Genomic DNA, 17,067 nt, shown 5'->3' on the forward strand with positions numbered 1-17,067 from the left:
CAGAGAAATGCGCAATAGGCTTTAGTTACAGCATTTTTGATACAATATCATGCCAGTAAGTAACGTTTTTTTAAAGGGACAAACCCACCATAACCTCTCAAAACCGCAACCTGCAACTCCTGTACGCCAGGATCTACAGTAGATAAAACCATGAAAACATCGGAACTGAACTGAAGTCCGGCGAATCCCAGGGACATGAATAACTATCTTGCAAGTAAGTGTGAGAAAGCAATGCTTCGACACGAATATGCTGGCTCAACCGGAGTGATACCACGGCTTCATCGAAAACCGACTCGTAACAACGATTGCGTTGTTTTCGTTGTGTGAGTGTGGTTACCGGAGACCTAATTACCCCTCCCCAGTCTTCCGATTCCCCAATAACCCTTAAATTCCTACCCCCAAAAGGCCGGCAATACACTTGTAACACTAGTGTTTCGGGTGTCTATGGGCGGCGGTGATGGCTTACCATAAAAAATCGGTTAATCAAAATGTTTTTCTACTTCTTTTTCCCTTTCTAACCTCCCTTCGAATTCCTATTTTTATATTATATCCTAACATACCTAAACAATAAGTATTATCTAACTCACATTCAGAACACCAGAACATAACGTTCAAAACAAAAGCTGAGCGGCCATTTTCCAAAACATAGCCACGTTTTATACACTTGTGTTTTATCGCTTTTGTTGCTCGTAAATTCCTTGAAGACTGTATCAGATAAAATGATTAAATACTCCGCTACCTTTGTCTCGTCTGCTTTATAGAGCTGACGAATCCAGCATCTTACCAATGTTATGTAGCTTAAATTGAATTACTTGGAACAAAAGAAACTGATCGGCGAAATACTTGAAGTAAGATAGATACTCTTTTTGTGGGCCATTTGTGAATACATTTTTAAGGATAGGTCTATGCCAAATTAATTAGTATTGTAAAACCGTTTCTAAATATCTGGGGCCTTAGTACGAATTTGCTTTATGTTTAAAGAGATAGCTGTGATTGGCCGGTATTCTTATACTACACATGGCAGTTAATTGTCATACAACATACAACTATACACCCAATGAATTGAATATAATGTAAGAAAACAAATGGAAGACAAAAAAGCTAATATTTACTACATCGGTTTTTCTATGTCTAATATCCACAATCATGACCCATACAATTTTTCAAACAATAAATTGACCCTCATGGAGTCTAACAAAAGGCTGATAATAATCTACTAAAACGACTTTTGGAATCAAATTAAAAGCTTTTAAAATTCACAATTAACCTCAATTTGTCCATAGTTCTTTGTCTTGTTCAAACTTATTCCTACAAAAACCTTAATCGTGTTCTGTAAAAAAGACAACTTGCAAGTCGACTCGTGTAAACGAATTTGTGCTTGATCCCTTTGTTTTTGCTTAACTTTAGGATCTAGAATCGCGAGAAGTTGACGAAACAAAGTTAGACTACGTCTGAGAATGAGACGGTACTCGCGAATGATATCTATATTTTATATAAGAACTAATTGTGTTATTCTTCAATCTGAACATTTCGACGTATTTTATAACAAAGTCTATGAGAAAATATTTCTGTACCCTTCGTACGAGTTTGCTTTACGTTGAACGAGAACGAAACGAGACACGTTTGGCGATCTGATTGGCCGGCGCGAATTCACAAACCAATCAAAGCGCCGAACGCACTCTCGTTTCTATCTCGTTAAACTTGTACTAAGACCTCTGTTGTTATACGCAATCGCACTCCTCTGCAAGAATGTCGCCCGTACAATACGATTCGTCAATGCCTTTCTCACAGCTCACAGCCAACATTTATGACCGCGAACAAGAAATTCTTAGATACTTATAAACTCCTAGGCATAAACAAATAAAAAGATAGAAACTCAAGTTATTTCTGGAGGTTAAATAACAATAGACTTGCAAAATAGTTCTACACAAGTACGTAAGTTAAAATTCTTACCTAAAATACAATTGAAATATTAAGTCAGATGAAATAATATTATTTATTAACATTGCCCAATATAATTCAAAGGATTAACATAATAAAGATTGACCACATTATTCATAAGACACCATTTATATCTATTCGTTGTATAAAAGTCACGGCCACTCTTTGACTCTCACACTATTTAGTAACTCTTAAATACTATTGGCACAGAATTTTAAACTAAAATACTAGAATTTCTCACAGTTCTAGATATTGTATTAGTTCTGAGCTACAACAATGAATAAGATCACAACGTTTTTAATCTTGTATTTATGTCTTGATTGTGCGAATTTACAACGAAATTGTTGTTATATTAACGAACATAACCTTTTATTTCAGAAGTTTTATTCTGACAATGTAACACGGAAGTCTCTTTTATATTCAAAAAGTCTTAGTCAAAACAATCTGTTTGCAAAAAGAAAAACTATAAAAAAAAACTGTAAACTTATACAAGCGAGTGGAACCACAAGTGGAACAATATCAGTTCACGCACGTTGTTGACAACCGATGCGTGGATAATGCGGAAAACGCGGGAAAATCCGCCATCTTTTTTTTATAGGCACGTAACTGAACAACTGTCTAGTAAAGAAAGGTACAAAAGTTGAGTCATTTCACTAGCAACTCGATATCTTGAACAGGTTTTATGAAGGCGGCATAAAAATGCAAGGGAATATGAAAATAATGGTTGAAGAAGAGGTTTATGCTGTCCCAGTCTGTTGTAACAGTTGGAACGCTTTGTAACAGCATGGCAGCCTGCCAGCTTCAACCGTCTGCTTCGCAACCTCTGTGACGTTGAAATGATCCAATCCTCTTATCATGAATGAGTGCCAAGTCAATAATTCTTTTCTTAATAGCGAATACCTTTCTTTTTCTTTTTTAATTACGAAAATGGAAGCCCAAAAAGCGCTTTTTCAATTCAATCCGAATTTCAATCAAAAGATCTCTTTACAGATACGATGTTTTAAAATATTTCTCCAGTATTGAAAAGAAGTGTATTCATCGACTTATTTGTTAAAAAGTCTACAAAGAAGTCACGTCGACATTAAAAATAGACGGACGATGGACTCAGAACAAGAACTAAATAGGGACAACGGAAATTAAAGGAACACAGTTTGTTTTTCTTTTTCATTTAATTTTTGTATAATTCTGTTGTATTATTGTTTTCAATATAGAAAATTATTTTAGATTGAAAAAGCTTCTGCTTTGATCATTCTGTAATACTAAACTTTATTTTATTATTAAAAATAAACAGAATGTTTATTGCTGGGCAATTTTCGGTTTTTCGTTTTTTATTTTATATTATCACGGAGTCTGGAATTGTTCCTAGTATATGGCAATAGGTTCACCCCCTATTACATGGGACTTATAACACAAATGGTGAAAAGTGGGTGTACAATGTACATTGTATAGTGGCATTACGTGCCGTAATGTGCACCTCTGCTTATCCCTTCGGGGATAAAAGGCGTGGCGTTGTGTGTGTATACAGAATGTTAAAAATAATTTACCTTACATTACTAAGTCATTTAATAAATTCCATTTCCTTATACCTCTAAGGTAAAGTGAGGTACTCCAGTGAAGTCAACAACAACTGTGGAACTTAATTATTAAACTTTAAGTAAATTGTACGAACTTAAATAGGTACCTAATTTTAAACTATGATCCGATCTTGAGTCAAAGTTCTTGCTAATCTCATAATAGTTAGCGCTTCAATCCAGTTATGAACTAAATACTTAATTATTTACACTTCTTAGTCGTAATTAATTTTGGTTCATAAAGCTAGCATACCTAGGCATGTTTTCGAATACCTAACGACCTAACTAAGTTGGCTACAACCTGCAAATTCATCTATGATTACCTCTAAGTCTGTCAATATCTACCTCGTTAAAGGAATTAGTACTTTAATTGTTACCACTACAAGTCAGGGCCAAATGTAAGTAAGGAAAATACTTTAAATAAATTAAAATATTAACTTGTGTATAGCAAACTGTTTAAAATGCAACGACATTTTAAAATACAAATTATGTCAGACGTTTACAAAGCCATCTCGTTTTATGCAAATTTTAATGCAAATCTTTGACATGACATCAAGTCACAACACTAATTTGTTTTCACAAAAACATATTTCTAAGCCTTAAATAAATCTTTTAATATTATGACAATGAAAACGGCTTAATGTATAACTTTAATGTATTATTACATCTGTGGTTAATGTAACTAAACTGCGTACTTAAATTAATAAAGTTTCCTTTGAATAATTTATGAATTACTTAATAATTAGGTATTATTAACTTACTGGATTTGTACTTGTAGTTAAATCATAACTGCCTCGTTGGTCGAGTGCAACTGCCGGTCAAGATGTCTCAGGTTCGATTCCCGGGTCAGGCAAAGTAATACGGGGAATTTTTTGGCTTTTCGAAAATTTCTCATTGGTAGACTCGTGCGAGTCTGCCAGTATATAGCAATAGGCTCACCTCCTGTTACATGGTGAAAAGTGGATGTACATTGCATACGTGCCGTAATGTGCAACTCTGCCTACCCCTTCAGGGATAAAAGGCGTGACGTTGCTTTTAAGTCATAGCATTGTGAAACGCGTACTCTAAAGTCTGAACTGTTAACCAGGATCATTTGGCGCATTAATAACTTAGAAGTCACGAGAAAGGTCCCATCGTGTTCTTGATAACAATCAAGATTTTGATCTTCATTAAAATCTTCTTGTTTGCGTCTTATCATACAATGCTTCGGGTCTGCTGCCAACTTTGTCTCACTCTCACCTACGATCTTTGTTGATCCAATTCACCAATTCTATCTCTAGCGGGCTATACGACGGGGCCCTGTAGGGCTGACGCCTGATCCCGACATACCTAGCGGGTTTACTGGGGCTCTGGCTACAAAAGCAGGAGTAGAAACGGGGTGGTTTTTAGTCAGTAAGAGTTTGACACAACTCTCGCCTCGTCCAAAGCGGGAGAAGCGATTGGATGATTTTCCCCCCTGAAAAAAAAGCGGGCTATACGACCTTCTACATTATTGGATATGCTGACTCTCTTCACTTAAAAATATCCAGATATACCTACATCAGAGTCTTAAAAGACCATAATAATAAAAAAAAGTAACTTCTGTCTATTCTAAATCTTAATATCTTGGTTCTAAGACAAGCAAAATCCAGTACAAGTACCTTATATAAACCACGAGTACGACGACCATACAACACTATAATTAACCGTATAAAAAACTTTCTAATCTGAGATAAAATGCACCATGATGGAGTTAAAAGTTACAACAAAACCGACAGTTATATCACCTTGTTTCTTAACTCTCTCCTTCACTTCAACATGTTCCAAATTTGTCGAAAAACTATATAATTATACATATACACGGTGTAACAAAAAGGGGGTATACATATCAAGTGCAAGGTTTTTAGATAACATAACAAACGATACGTTTTTTAAACTCATGTTTCCATGGAACGAAGTTATGAATTTTTCATTATATAAAATTCCAGAAACCGAACATCAAAATTAGGTAGATACAGGACACAGGTACTAGGCGAGTAGATACAGAAAAAATGTTTTTTAATTAGCGATTGATCCCTGTAGTGTTGTGATACGTTTGCATGATGATTTAAAATCCAGAACCATGCGACACCAAGTATTTGGTATCAATTTTTTATTTATTTCATCTGAAACTTTGTGTAGAGATTCTATTCAACCTGTATTCTTCAGTGCTTCTTGATGTATATGGGTATTTTGTTACACGCTGTATATACGAGTCATTATATATATGTACGTAGTAGATATACAGCTATGAACCTATTATTTTATGAGTATTACAGTGAGATTGGTATCGTAAAGATTGAAAGATGTTTAGTTTGATGAAAGAACTGGTTTGGTTTTACTACTAAAAAGTAGAAAATTTTATGTTAATAGTAGCTGGTATTTCTCTCTTTAAGTAGCTAATATTATTTTCATGCGACATTGAAAGATAGGTAATGTTGAATCTATACATAGTTATCTTACGTACAACATAAATATCGTAAGTCTTCTAATGCAATTAGTAACTCCAAATTTGACAATCGTTTCTTGATCATAGGACAGAAGATCATTGTTTATTGATAGACATTTGATGTTTCCATAACTAACTTACCGTTGCAAACCTTTAGCAAAATGAATGACGCCAAGTAATTTCCAATATCTTTTTTTATGAAATTGGGGATAAACGACCAGACTTCATGGTAAGCGATCAATGCCGCTCTTGGACACCCGCTACACCAGAGGAGTCACAACTATGTTGCCGGCTGTTTAAAAAGGAGTACGCTCATTTCTTGCAGGTTGGAATTTGAAATTTTTAAGTTTCCTTTCTTACATAACAAAATGGATCCACGTGCTTTTCAAAACACACCCAAACACAATTAAACATGAAGTAATAATGGACAGTGGAAGTTATTAATACAGAGATAAGCAATAAAGATAAAACATAAAACAAATTAATTCTGTTTTCGTTAAATAACCGAATGAAGAGGACAAGTAGAGCGAGACAAGATTATTCAATATTTGAAGTAATTTACATCCACATAGGTTTACAGACGTTGATTCAATTGAAGTGACAGGTGTCTGTGTTAATGTTACGACATTGTTAACAACAAAAGTTTTACAGATTTATTACTGAACTTAAATATAACATTTTTTATTCTCCGAGAGTGCTTACAGAGATGAACATCAATGTGATATCAGTAAATATTTAGCCAGATAATATTTCGCCCATTTTATTTATACCTAAGGCTCATGGTGGTTATCGAGAACGAGCATGATCCTAAACACTGTTTACAATTCCATGCTTGGTGTTCCTGTAAATTTCGAAAACCCAGAAGTTTTTTTACCCAACCCGAGCCCGAGACTTATGCCAGACAATTTTTCAATAATCGCATTTGTCATGAGCATGATTAAAGAATGATTCTATGTATAATAAATGGTTGTTAAAACACAAAAACGATTACTAGTGTAAGCCATCTTATCCGTGAATTATAAATAAAATGGATATACATACTTCTTTTTTGAACATATCGATCGTCATAAAGCGGAACATATCCAACAGCTATAAAGTCATATTTTAGCAGAAACATATTTTTCATTTTGTCCGAGATTCCAATGCGTGCGCACCGTGCGAGCGCTAGTTTGCACGCATTCATCTTGTACACTATTAATCTAATTTTTAAGACGCACAAACATGAAGCTGTATGAAATATGATAGACGATGGATAGGTTAACATTTGTCGGATGAGTAGGAGAAAGATGTATTACTCTTCCACTGACCGTAAGTTGCTTCTGCTGTACCTAAGTGCTGAACACCATGTCATGGATTAGTTTTTCATTAGTAAGCATTAATGCACAATTTGTTACTTCGGAGATCCAAAACAATTGTAAAACTATGTCCTACTACAACACAGAAGAAAATCCTGGTGTGCGACAACTTGGCCTGGGGGTATAAAGATCTGATAATGTATGTCTGTAAGAAGATTTAACTCAAACTTAACTTAATAGATAACCAATAGAGCTAGCAGAAACCAACGACAGCACACCAACACTAATAAATCACCTTAAAACATGACCAATAGACGTGCGTAAACGCACAAACAAACATTTGCACAATGTCTCACGAGTTTCACATGAGAGCGAGTAAAAGCGTTGTTGTAAGTTTTCTCAGTTAATTCGTAAGCGAGAGTGTAACTACATACGTTCATAGGGAGAGCAAAGTACCTGTAATGCTAGATGGGTGCTTGAAATGTATAGCTTTCTTCATTACTTAGGTACATAGGTGTTTAATTACAAACCTTTATGTAGGTTCTTTGACCTAATGTCTAGGTAAAAGTTTAAACTAATCTACACGAATATATAAAGCTGAAGTGTCTGTATGTTTGAACACGCTAATTTATAATTCGAATAATCATTTTTGTGTTAGATGGTTCATTTATTGAGAAAGGTTATTGGGTATAAAAGATCACGCTATGGTCAAAAGGAGCGCGGATGAAATTGCGTCTTAGTAGCTAGTACAAAGTAAATCAAAATAGACTGATACTCACTCAGAAGACATTCGGCCAAACAAAAACCTGTTTAATCTACTTGTATATATTCTTACCTACATCTGCTTACTCGATTACTTTACTCCATTATCAACATCAATCAAAAACAAAATAGCGGGTGTTCTCAATTCAATGTTTTGACTGCAATTTTAACATATCAATGAAAACAAAAAAACATCAATGAACATCGACCATTGATAAACAGGTTCTATTCAAAACTAAACCCTAAAATTAAGCCAAAGAATTCAAATTACACAGTCAATACAGATTTAATAACCGCTTAATAAGAAAAATGCCCTGCTTATGAACTGGGAGAGAAATCTAGGAGATAATTTTCAATCACAAGAACACAGTTTTTGTACAAAAGGTTAATAATTATAGAGGGCTGTAGTTATTAGAGCGATTATAGAGACAGTGCGGTCCACTACATTCCAGTTTAAACCACTTATATCTAGTTATAACCGGTTATCCCGTTAGTGTGATCGCACTTGTTGTAATTAGATGTATGCCAGTCAACCAGTGATGTGGTTGTATTTAGGTGAGAGTTGTAAGAAGCAGTTTTATGTTGACCAGTGGTTCTGTGGTCATGGTGTATTATAACGGCTTTGAATTAGCTTCGTTTATAAGTATAACATTATCGCGAAGTAAGGCTACAATAGTTGTAGAAGCAACAGCACAAATATATGGTCCGTTTCTCCATTTAGTTTTAAAGATAGATTTTTTTGGTTTATAGAAGTATGTTATACGATTTAATTTTACAATTAAATTGCTATTTATTTTCCAAATTATTGCCTACTGCCGGCTGCTATACTAATAGCTTTTTTTTTTTTTAAGGGGGAAAATCATCTAATGAATTCTTTCGCCTTGGGCAGGCGAGAGGGAGTGTCAGACTCTTACTGACTAAAAACCACCCCGTTCCTTCTCCTGCCTTTCGAGCCGGAGCCCCGGTAAACCCGCTAGGTTGTCCGCAGCTATACTAATATGTAGCTAAATCCGTTTCCACCAGAGCTAAGCTATGTGTGCCAATGAATATGTTTGGTAGACGCCAAACGCTTCTACAGTATTTCACTAGTGAAAAAGCACCCTAAATGACTATTTTATTTACTCACTTTGAAACATTTCAACCAATATAAATAAAGAGATAATTAAAGAAATTGTACGAGTAGTTTGAAAAACTTAACTTACAAATAAAACATGTTTGTTGTATGAGATTTGTATCGTACATAACGCACTTTCCGTCGTATTGTACGAGATGACAAAGGCACATATTTCTCAGCTTCTCTCTCACTTATGGAATACAAAGTTTTACTATTATTTATGTAATGCTAACTGCTTTATTTAACTTTGGAGGAGGAGATTATTGTCTCAGGCCCATATTAGCGTTAGTGTAAATACTAGCATCATTTTATTTTTATAGACCTTTCGCAATACTACTTTCTTTCATGCTACGACTCCCATACCGCTGCAACTCCTGTAAGCCAGGATCTACAGTAGATACAACCATGAAAACACCGGAACACTGAAGTCCGGCGCGTCTCAGGGACATGAATGACTGTCTTGAATCCCGCAACGAAATAAATCAGAAGATATTATTAGAGGAGAAGAAAAAGAACATGCAAATATGCTACGACACGTGTAAATATATTATAAGTAAATATATAAAGTGAATGTAGCTACTTATATGTGCGAAATATTAAAGAAAGTAGCCAGTCTGTCTGTCCCGGTAACCTTGCTTAACCTCGTGTTCTCGAAAACTGCGGAACAATTTCAGTTGTGTGATAAGTGCAGTGCTCGTTGCATTGCTCACAAAATTGATTATCTATAGCAGCAGGAATAAGACGTGATTTTTTTTTAGTTGGTATAAGAAATATTTGAACCGAAATAATTTATTTTACTGCTACTTCAGGCTTTCCCTGTACGTAAAAATATAGAAAGAAATAAACACCTTTACGAAGGTACATAAATTGTTAAAAATGCACATGACAGGTGTAGACATAAAACAAATCGACTACTACTTATAACTAGAGTGCCATCTATATTTCAATGTTGGAAAAATGCGAACTATATTTTGCACCGCTGTATTTTGTTGTGTTGGCATGTATGAAGGAAAAGCCAATCGTTCGTGTACATCTGAACCCCTCCCGAAAAAAACTGCTGTATTACATATTACATATTTAAATACATTTATCTGCCCTCCGAAAAGTACCTATTATCGTACAACCACTCAAAAATTCCTAACAAATTAAAAATTCTTTTCGCAATGACTCCCTAAGTAAGTAATATAACTCGCAGAAACTTTAAGGTTTTATATAACGTATACTTTATTATTTATTCGGTGGTATAAGGAAAACGAAATTGTAACTGTTAAAGGGAAAATAAACGAACAGTACTGAGTAAGTAGCTTCAGTTATATTATAGGTATATAAGTAAGTAGGTACCTACTTACTTCGCCTTTTCTCGTCACGCGATCCGTTCAAAACTTGACCTAATTTACTTCACAATAAATGTTAAATTAACTTTAACTATGAACTGGGGCAACTATGTATGTTTGAAATACGAACATACGAGTATTTTGGTTAAAGACAAAATCTTACACTTGTAAAATTAACTGCCACACTCAGAGACATTTAATGATTATTAAAACTGTTTTTAGTAACGATTCTGTATCGAAAACAATTGCTAAGGACTGCTTTAAGTAACTGTTAAATGATTCTGAGTACGATAGTAAGTTAGAGACTTATCAGGAACTAACGGCTTAATTTAGTTATATCGGTATCTGATTTAATTCCCGTATCATACAAAGTATTATTGGGGGCATTTTATCGAACATTTTAATGTCTCAGAGTTGTTGTTAGTCATAGATGCTTTTAGAAGCATCGACTTAGACCAAGGCAATTAATTATTATATAGCAGTATTTTTTCTTAATTGTCAATCTCAACACGCATTACTTATCTACCACTAATTATAGGTACCGATTTAAATCTAATGTAAGTTATACATATACATAATAGTTTTATAACTAGTTTTAGCCCGTCGTATACAGAAACGTGGATCCACGCGAGACACAATGTATTTTCTATTGTGCCTTAAACACAAGACAACATACATACACAAGAGATTAATCTAAGCACTAAATATCAGCAACAAAAAGCCAATAAAACATGTATTACACACCCAATCACCAAACTAAAGGCAAGGTTAACATTAGTCACGAACAAAACAGGATATAATTATACAAAACTTATAAAACAACATTTTAAATAACTGTTATGTGACTTGAATAACGTTAGATATAATAAAAATGCTAAACATTAAAAAGTTAACGATTACCCGAGCCGGAGACTCTAAATTATATATAGGTAACAAAATTGCCGAAATAACTGGCTAGAAATAATAATAAGCCGTTGAGAAACGAAAATACGAGTAATATAAACGACTGTTGGTCGAGTGGTTGCAAGTTCGACTGTCGAGCTAGAGGAGCCTGGTTCGATTCCCGGGTTGAGCAAAGTATTGCTGGGGTCTTTTCGGTTTACCGAACATTTACATGAGATTTAAAACAAAAATAGTAACAAAAATGGTGCACACTGAGTGTACATTGTACAGTGCATTGCATTACGTGCCGGAATGTGCCTGCCTATCCCTTCTAGGATAAAAGGCGATGATACAGAATAATATAGAAATAAAAAAAGCAATCTTAAAATTCCACATTTATACCGTTACCCAAAAAACTAGTTATAAGGAATTAAAGAAAAAAACGTTTATCACATAAAATAAAACCAAGAACCAGTTTAAAAAATTACGTTATGTTGAGTTCGTTGACTTTTGGCAAAGGTAATGTAATAAATTGGTCAACCTAATCTGTTTAATTAGTGCCGTTTGAGGCAAATTAATTCCCTTGACAATCGATTAAGTGAAACACTTAGATTTACCTTATTTCTATGTTACTGGTTTATTTAGCACGTAACATCATGTATTTTCAACACGGATGAACTGACCATAGCGCTTTCAACAGTGCCGATATATCGGAAACTCATAGAAATTAATAAACATGGTAAATATCCCGTTTTAATGATATTGTTAGTGACCATGTCAATTTAAAATAAAAACTTAGGTACATTTTGTTACCCAAATAGGATAAGATAATGTGTGTAATATGGACATTATGATTTTACTTAGGTATTTTGCTTTCACAATGTCTGTTACTGCTATAGTGAGAGTTATTTAATGATAACAACTGTTCCTTAGTAACGATGTTAACGAAAACAATTCCTAAAAACCACCCCACTCCTTCTCCTGCTTTAAGCCGGAGTCCATACCTATGTCAACTAGAGTCCATATTTGATCTAACGATATAACGAATCTTTTAAAAACAGTTACAATACATGAATACTTTTGATTGTATCAAAAAAATAAGCAGACAATATTATCATTACATAAATATAAATAATTACAACTTAGCGATTAAATTAATATCTATTGCGTTTCAAGAATGTTAATAATGAAATTGTTCATTTATTTCTCTGTAATAACTTACTTGGAGTCTTGGAGAATAAAAACGTGATAACTATGACAAAAGCAATAAAACGAACGAAGGAACAATGAACAGAAATATCTAGATTTGTTAATACAATTGTAATAGCTATCTGTCAAGCTTTTACTTTAAATACGTTTGAGAATTTAGATATAGCCACTGCTGATGTTGATGCAAGATCAAACATTGCCATTTCATAATGTGTACAGACAATTAGAGAATTATATTGGTTTTTTGTGGTTTTCCTGCTAAAATCTGTGGTAATAGGTTCTTATATTAAAGATTATTGTACCTATTATAATATGTGGTTCCTACTAAGGTGCTTGCTGACCGAGAAACCGTCCCCAATCGCCTTGACCAAGGCTAACAAGCTCCAAAATTAAGTTATTTTTATATTGTCTCCAAAATTGTATTCAAATATAATTTTACCTTCCTCAAAACACTACACGATACAATCCAGCACTTATTACAACATAATTGTTTGTTCGTGTTAAAGAGGATCAAGCTACAAGCACCCTTGTCTCACACAGTCCTCCCCATCATTATCAACAAAATGTATTCATTTATTCAAGTGTTCCCCGTCAGAAGTTGTTAAAGAGATCAACTTGTTATATCTAAGAAATTCCAATGTTTTCATGGTAAACTTGGAATTATATTCACATTCAAATGTAACTCCGCTTAAATTCTCAACTGCTTGAACTCACCTTTGATGTTATTCCCGGCACCTCGCACCTTAACTCCAGAAAAAGTGTTCCTCCTTCAATAATTCACAAACTTCCACTTTACGCCTCAGGCACGATAAAAAATCACCACGTCGATATGAAAACATGAAATTTCCATAATTCGCAACATTTCACAAATCACATTGAACTCGCGGAGAGTTGAGAGCTTGTAAAAGGCTGTATTGATAAAAGTTCGGTCACAGGCGGCTGCGTGCCGGAACGTGTCACATTAAAAGTTGTCTCGCTCGGAGACTCACCACGAAGACCTGGTAGCGATCGAACTCTTCGTTATTTGTGATAATACGTTTCAAACTCTTGTTGCGGCGAGGGAATGTGCGCGAGCGCAATGACGCGTGCAAGTTGTCGGGGAGGAGGGCACAGACCTCGGAGCGTGTGGCGGCGCAGGCGCCGACTGCCGAGACACGAGTACCGTTGCTTCGAGAGTGGGAGCGAGGTCGGCCAAGTCGGCAGGCTTTGACATTTCTAAGTTATTTCGTTACTTCATATCGATGCCATGACTCGCTCTTGTTATTGTTGCTGCTCTGGCACAGATCTCTTGTCATTCGGCCGGAATTGTAGCAGTGCCTGATTACCTTGATGTGTTGTTTAGCGATGCAAAACATTGAGTGAGAGGTTTCATTCATTACTAGTAAGAGGTACGAGAGTTTCGTACATGTCCATGCATATTCGGAGAACTCAATATTTGAAGGCTAACTTTTAATCATATTTTGGACTATATTAAACAACTTATAGAAATTGTCACAATTATGAAAGCTTTTTATTCTAAGCTTTTCAATCTCAACACTCAAACGTATCTTAACGTCATAAAGCAGAACGTACTTTTAACGTCTTTCCTAAAGTAGCTACAGGCTACAGCATTAGACTCGCCAATGTATTGTGTATTCCCTATCTTACACGACAAGCTATAAAAATTTTACAATAGTAGTACGTACCGTAAAGGGACAGATAATTCGGTTTACGATCTCAATAAAGTAGGTTTGGCTAACTAAAGTTGTTCACGCTACATTACGAGCTCTTGGGCTATAAATCTCATAATCACATGTCTCAGGACTCTCAAGTGGTGATAAGACTGTAAGACTTGTGTTATGTCGGCGACTAGACGTGTCGAGGCATGTTCAAGATCTTGACAACGGCCCTGGTCCGGTACTTGAGGATTTATTTGCATACTTGGGTCTAGGAAAGTTGTTGGACGAGTCCCCAACATCTGTACTGTATTCACAATGTTATGTTAATCTCGGATTTGATGCGTAGGACGGGAAATTGTAGTAGGGATATAGTGAATATTATAAGTAGAACTAGAATAATAAAAAAATACTATTTTAAATCTAAAATGTAATTAGTGTTTCAATTTGGCCGCGGCGGCCAGTCTCCGTCAAGATACAAGCACCTAAGGCGATATAATATAGGAATAAGTTTTTCAAATTATTTCCAATATTCAAGATATTTTACGGTATTAATATAAGTATTATCGGCCAGTCTACCAAGTCTAAAATATAACGACATAACAATATCACCAAAGATAGGATATGGACTTATTTACTCAATCTTCTCTATTCGAAGCTGCACATTGGATCGAGCTTCACTGTGAGACAGACTTACGGACAATCCAATTTCACATTTCAAAAGTGCCTAATTAAGGATTAATTGAAATAAATGCTTTGACTTTGACTTTGTAAGTATAAAGTGCATTTTTACGCTTTATGATCTGCTAATAGTGCTAATTCTGTTCTCCAGGTAATACCTTCAAACAACAAATTCCTCTAACAAGTAATAAATAAGCTACAGGTAAACAAAATACCCATATAAGTCACTTAGACAAAAATAAATCTAAACAAAATGTTGGTTATTGACAAAAGCCCTAAGTAGTCCCAATCTATCTGTCTGGGAACAACTTTATTTACATTTGCTTTGAAATCAAGAAGAATTTACCTAAATTAAGTTACCTTTCTTACGGAGGGTGTTGAATTTATTTATTTTATAGAGTAAGTAGGTACCTAAACAAGTGTTATCAAATGAATTCCTCTAAAGTAATTTAGTTTTTTTTACATTTGAAGGGTGAACGTTTGCCCATTATCTCGCGTGGTGGCAAAGCAAAGAAAAGAGCATACTCCTTTTTAAAAGGCCGGCAACGCATCTGTGACTCCTCTGGGGTTGCGGATGTCCATGGACGGCGCTGATCGCTTACCATCAGGTGACCCGTCTGCTCGTTTGCCCCTTATTCCATAAAAAAGCGATGATGCGGCAAGTGACCTACAATAGATAGATAGATAGATCTCACACTACATTCCAGTCTCCATTGAAAAATTATCGTACCAAAGGAAAGGTTATTTTTATTCCAAAAGAAAAACAAATATCCTTACACTTTCAACCAGAACATACGACATTTACCTACATAAGAAACTAGATAGTAGACACTATACGAGTTTTCTATAAAATAAACTAAATACCTACGCTAAATAAAACAGGAGATTTGTTTAGCTAAAGTTAAATCTGTTTATACGAACTGTATTGTAAGCATTAAGTGGGGATTTGAGAGAAACGTACGAATAAGGAAAGGACCTACTTTTGATAGAAAAACATGGTAAGAGCTGGGCAAAACTTCTCATCCTTATTAATTTATAGTCCTTGCAATACACAAGATTGCGGAACTCAGGTGAGCCGTGTGCTTTCTTGCCATCGTCGCGTCATGGTATAAAAAAGAAACTCTAAAAATCTGGAACTGCTGACGAATTAGGTTAGTCAATATAGGTACCTATATATAATTCGCATGATTCAGATTTCGCTTTCGATCTCTTAACTCTTTGACTCCTGTACCTACATAAAGCACTTGAAGGGTGAACCAACGATCAGGGGTCAGTTTAAAGTTTTAAACATTTATACAAGCAACAGCTTAAAGCAATTTTAGTTTTCATCAGAAAAACAAACTATAATTTCGTGTCATAAAAAATTTAAAATCATCTTCATCATCTTCCTGGATTTGCATTTCCTTCCAACATTCAGAAGAAAATTATTCAGAAAGCTATAGGTAACATAGATCTCTTTAACAAATTATCTTCATTCATCTAAGATAAAATATAATAGCTATCGAAATTGACGCCTGCTTCAGACTTAGACAAGTCTTGATTAGCCCACCTCGATCTCCAAACGACAATTGGTTTTCCACTTGAATCCACGTCTATATCACATTAAATTATAATGTTATTAGGTTCAAAAAACCTTTAAGCCGTGTCCCCAAGACCGGCCTGTTATTGTCCCGTAGTTTGCTCATGATGGATCTATTCGGTACGTGCCCTGACACCTTCGCATTTATTTTTTAATAGTATTAACGCCATCCTATTTTTTTCTTAGAAATCCCAACATAAGATTGATGTTAGGTACCTTCTAACATTGTGGATTTTGATTGATGAAATATCAATGAAGAAAACTATTTTCTTGATGGATACGTGTTTATAAATAAGCTCCAAGGTACCTAATGTACTTTTGGAGAGTGTTACCTAGTAAAAGATAAATTTGTGCTCATAAAAGTCTTAAATACATAAGTCGTCACCTAAAGCTGTTAAATATGTTATATCTACTCCACAGCAATGTTCATAGTCCATAGTCACTGTTCCCTGAAATCTCAATCTAAGTCTAGTCCAAAAAAAATCATGTTTCTCATTGGTTGTAGTAATTATAAATTACACATTGTTTTACGTTATTCAATTGATTAATTAACAAAACATTCAAAACGTTTCTCACA

The 17,067-nt window shown here is 34.8% G+C and overlaps 1 protein-coding gene across 2 annotated transcripts in view; it reads right to left on the reverse strand.

Annotated features, from left to right (window-relative positions):
- LOC118269582 (protein artichoke) overlaps positions 1-13,744 on the reverse strand; it is a 120,398-nt gene extending 106,654 nt beyond the window's left edge. For both annotated transcript variants that reach the window (XM_035584752.2, XM_035584753.2), the window contains exon 1: positions 13,290-13,744. The gene's annotated coding sequence lies outside the window, so the exon portion shown is untranslated. The remainder of the gene's footprint in view (positions 1-13,289) is intronic.
- Between the last annotated feature and the right edge of the window lie 3,323 nt (positions 13,745-17,067).

This window comes from Spodoptera frugiperda, chromosome 30 (assembly GCF_023101765.2).
Source record: "Spodoptera frugiperda isolate SF20-4 chromosome 30, AGI-APGP_CSIRO_Sfru_2.0, whole genome shotgun sequence".
NCBI classification, from domain to species: Eukaryota; Metazoa; Arthropoda; class Insecta; order Lepidoptera; family Noctuidae; genus Spodoptera; species Spodoptera frugiperda.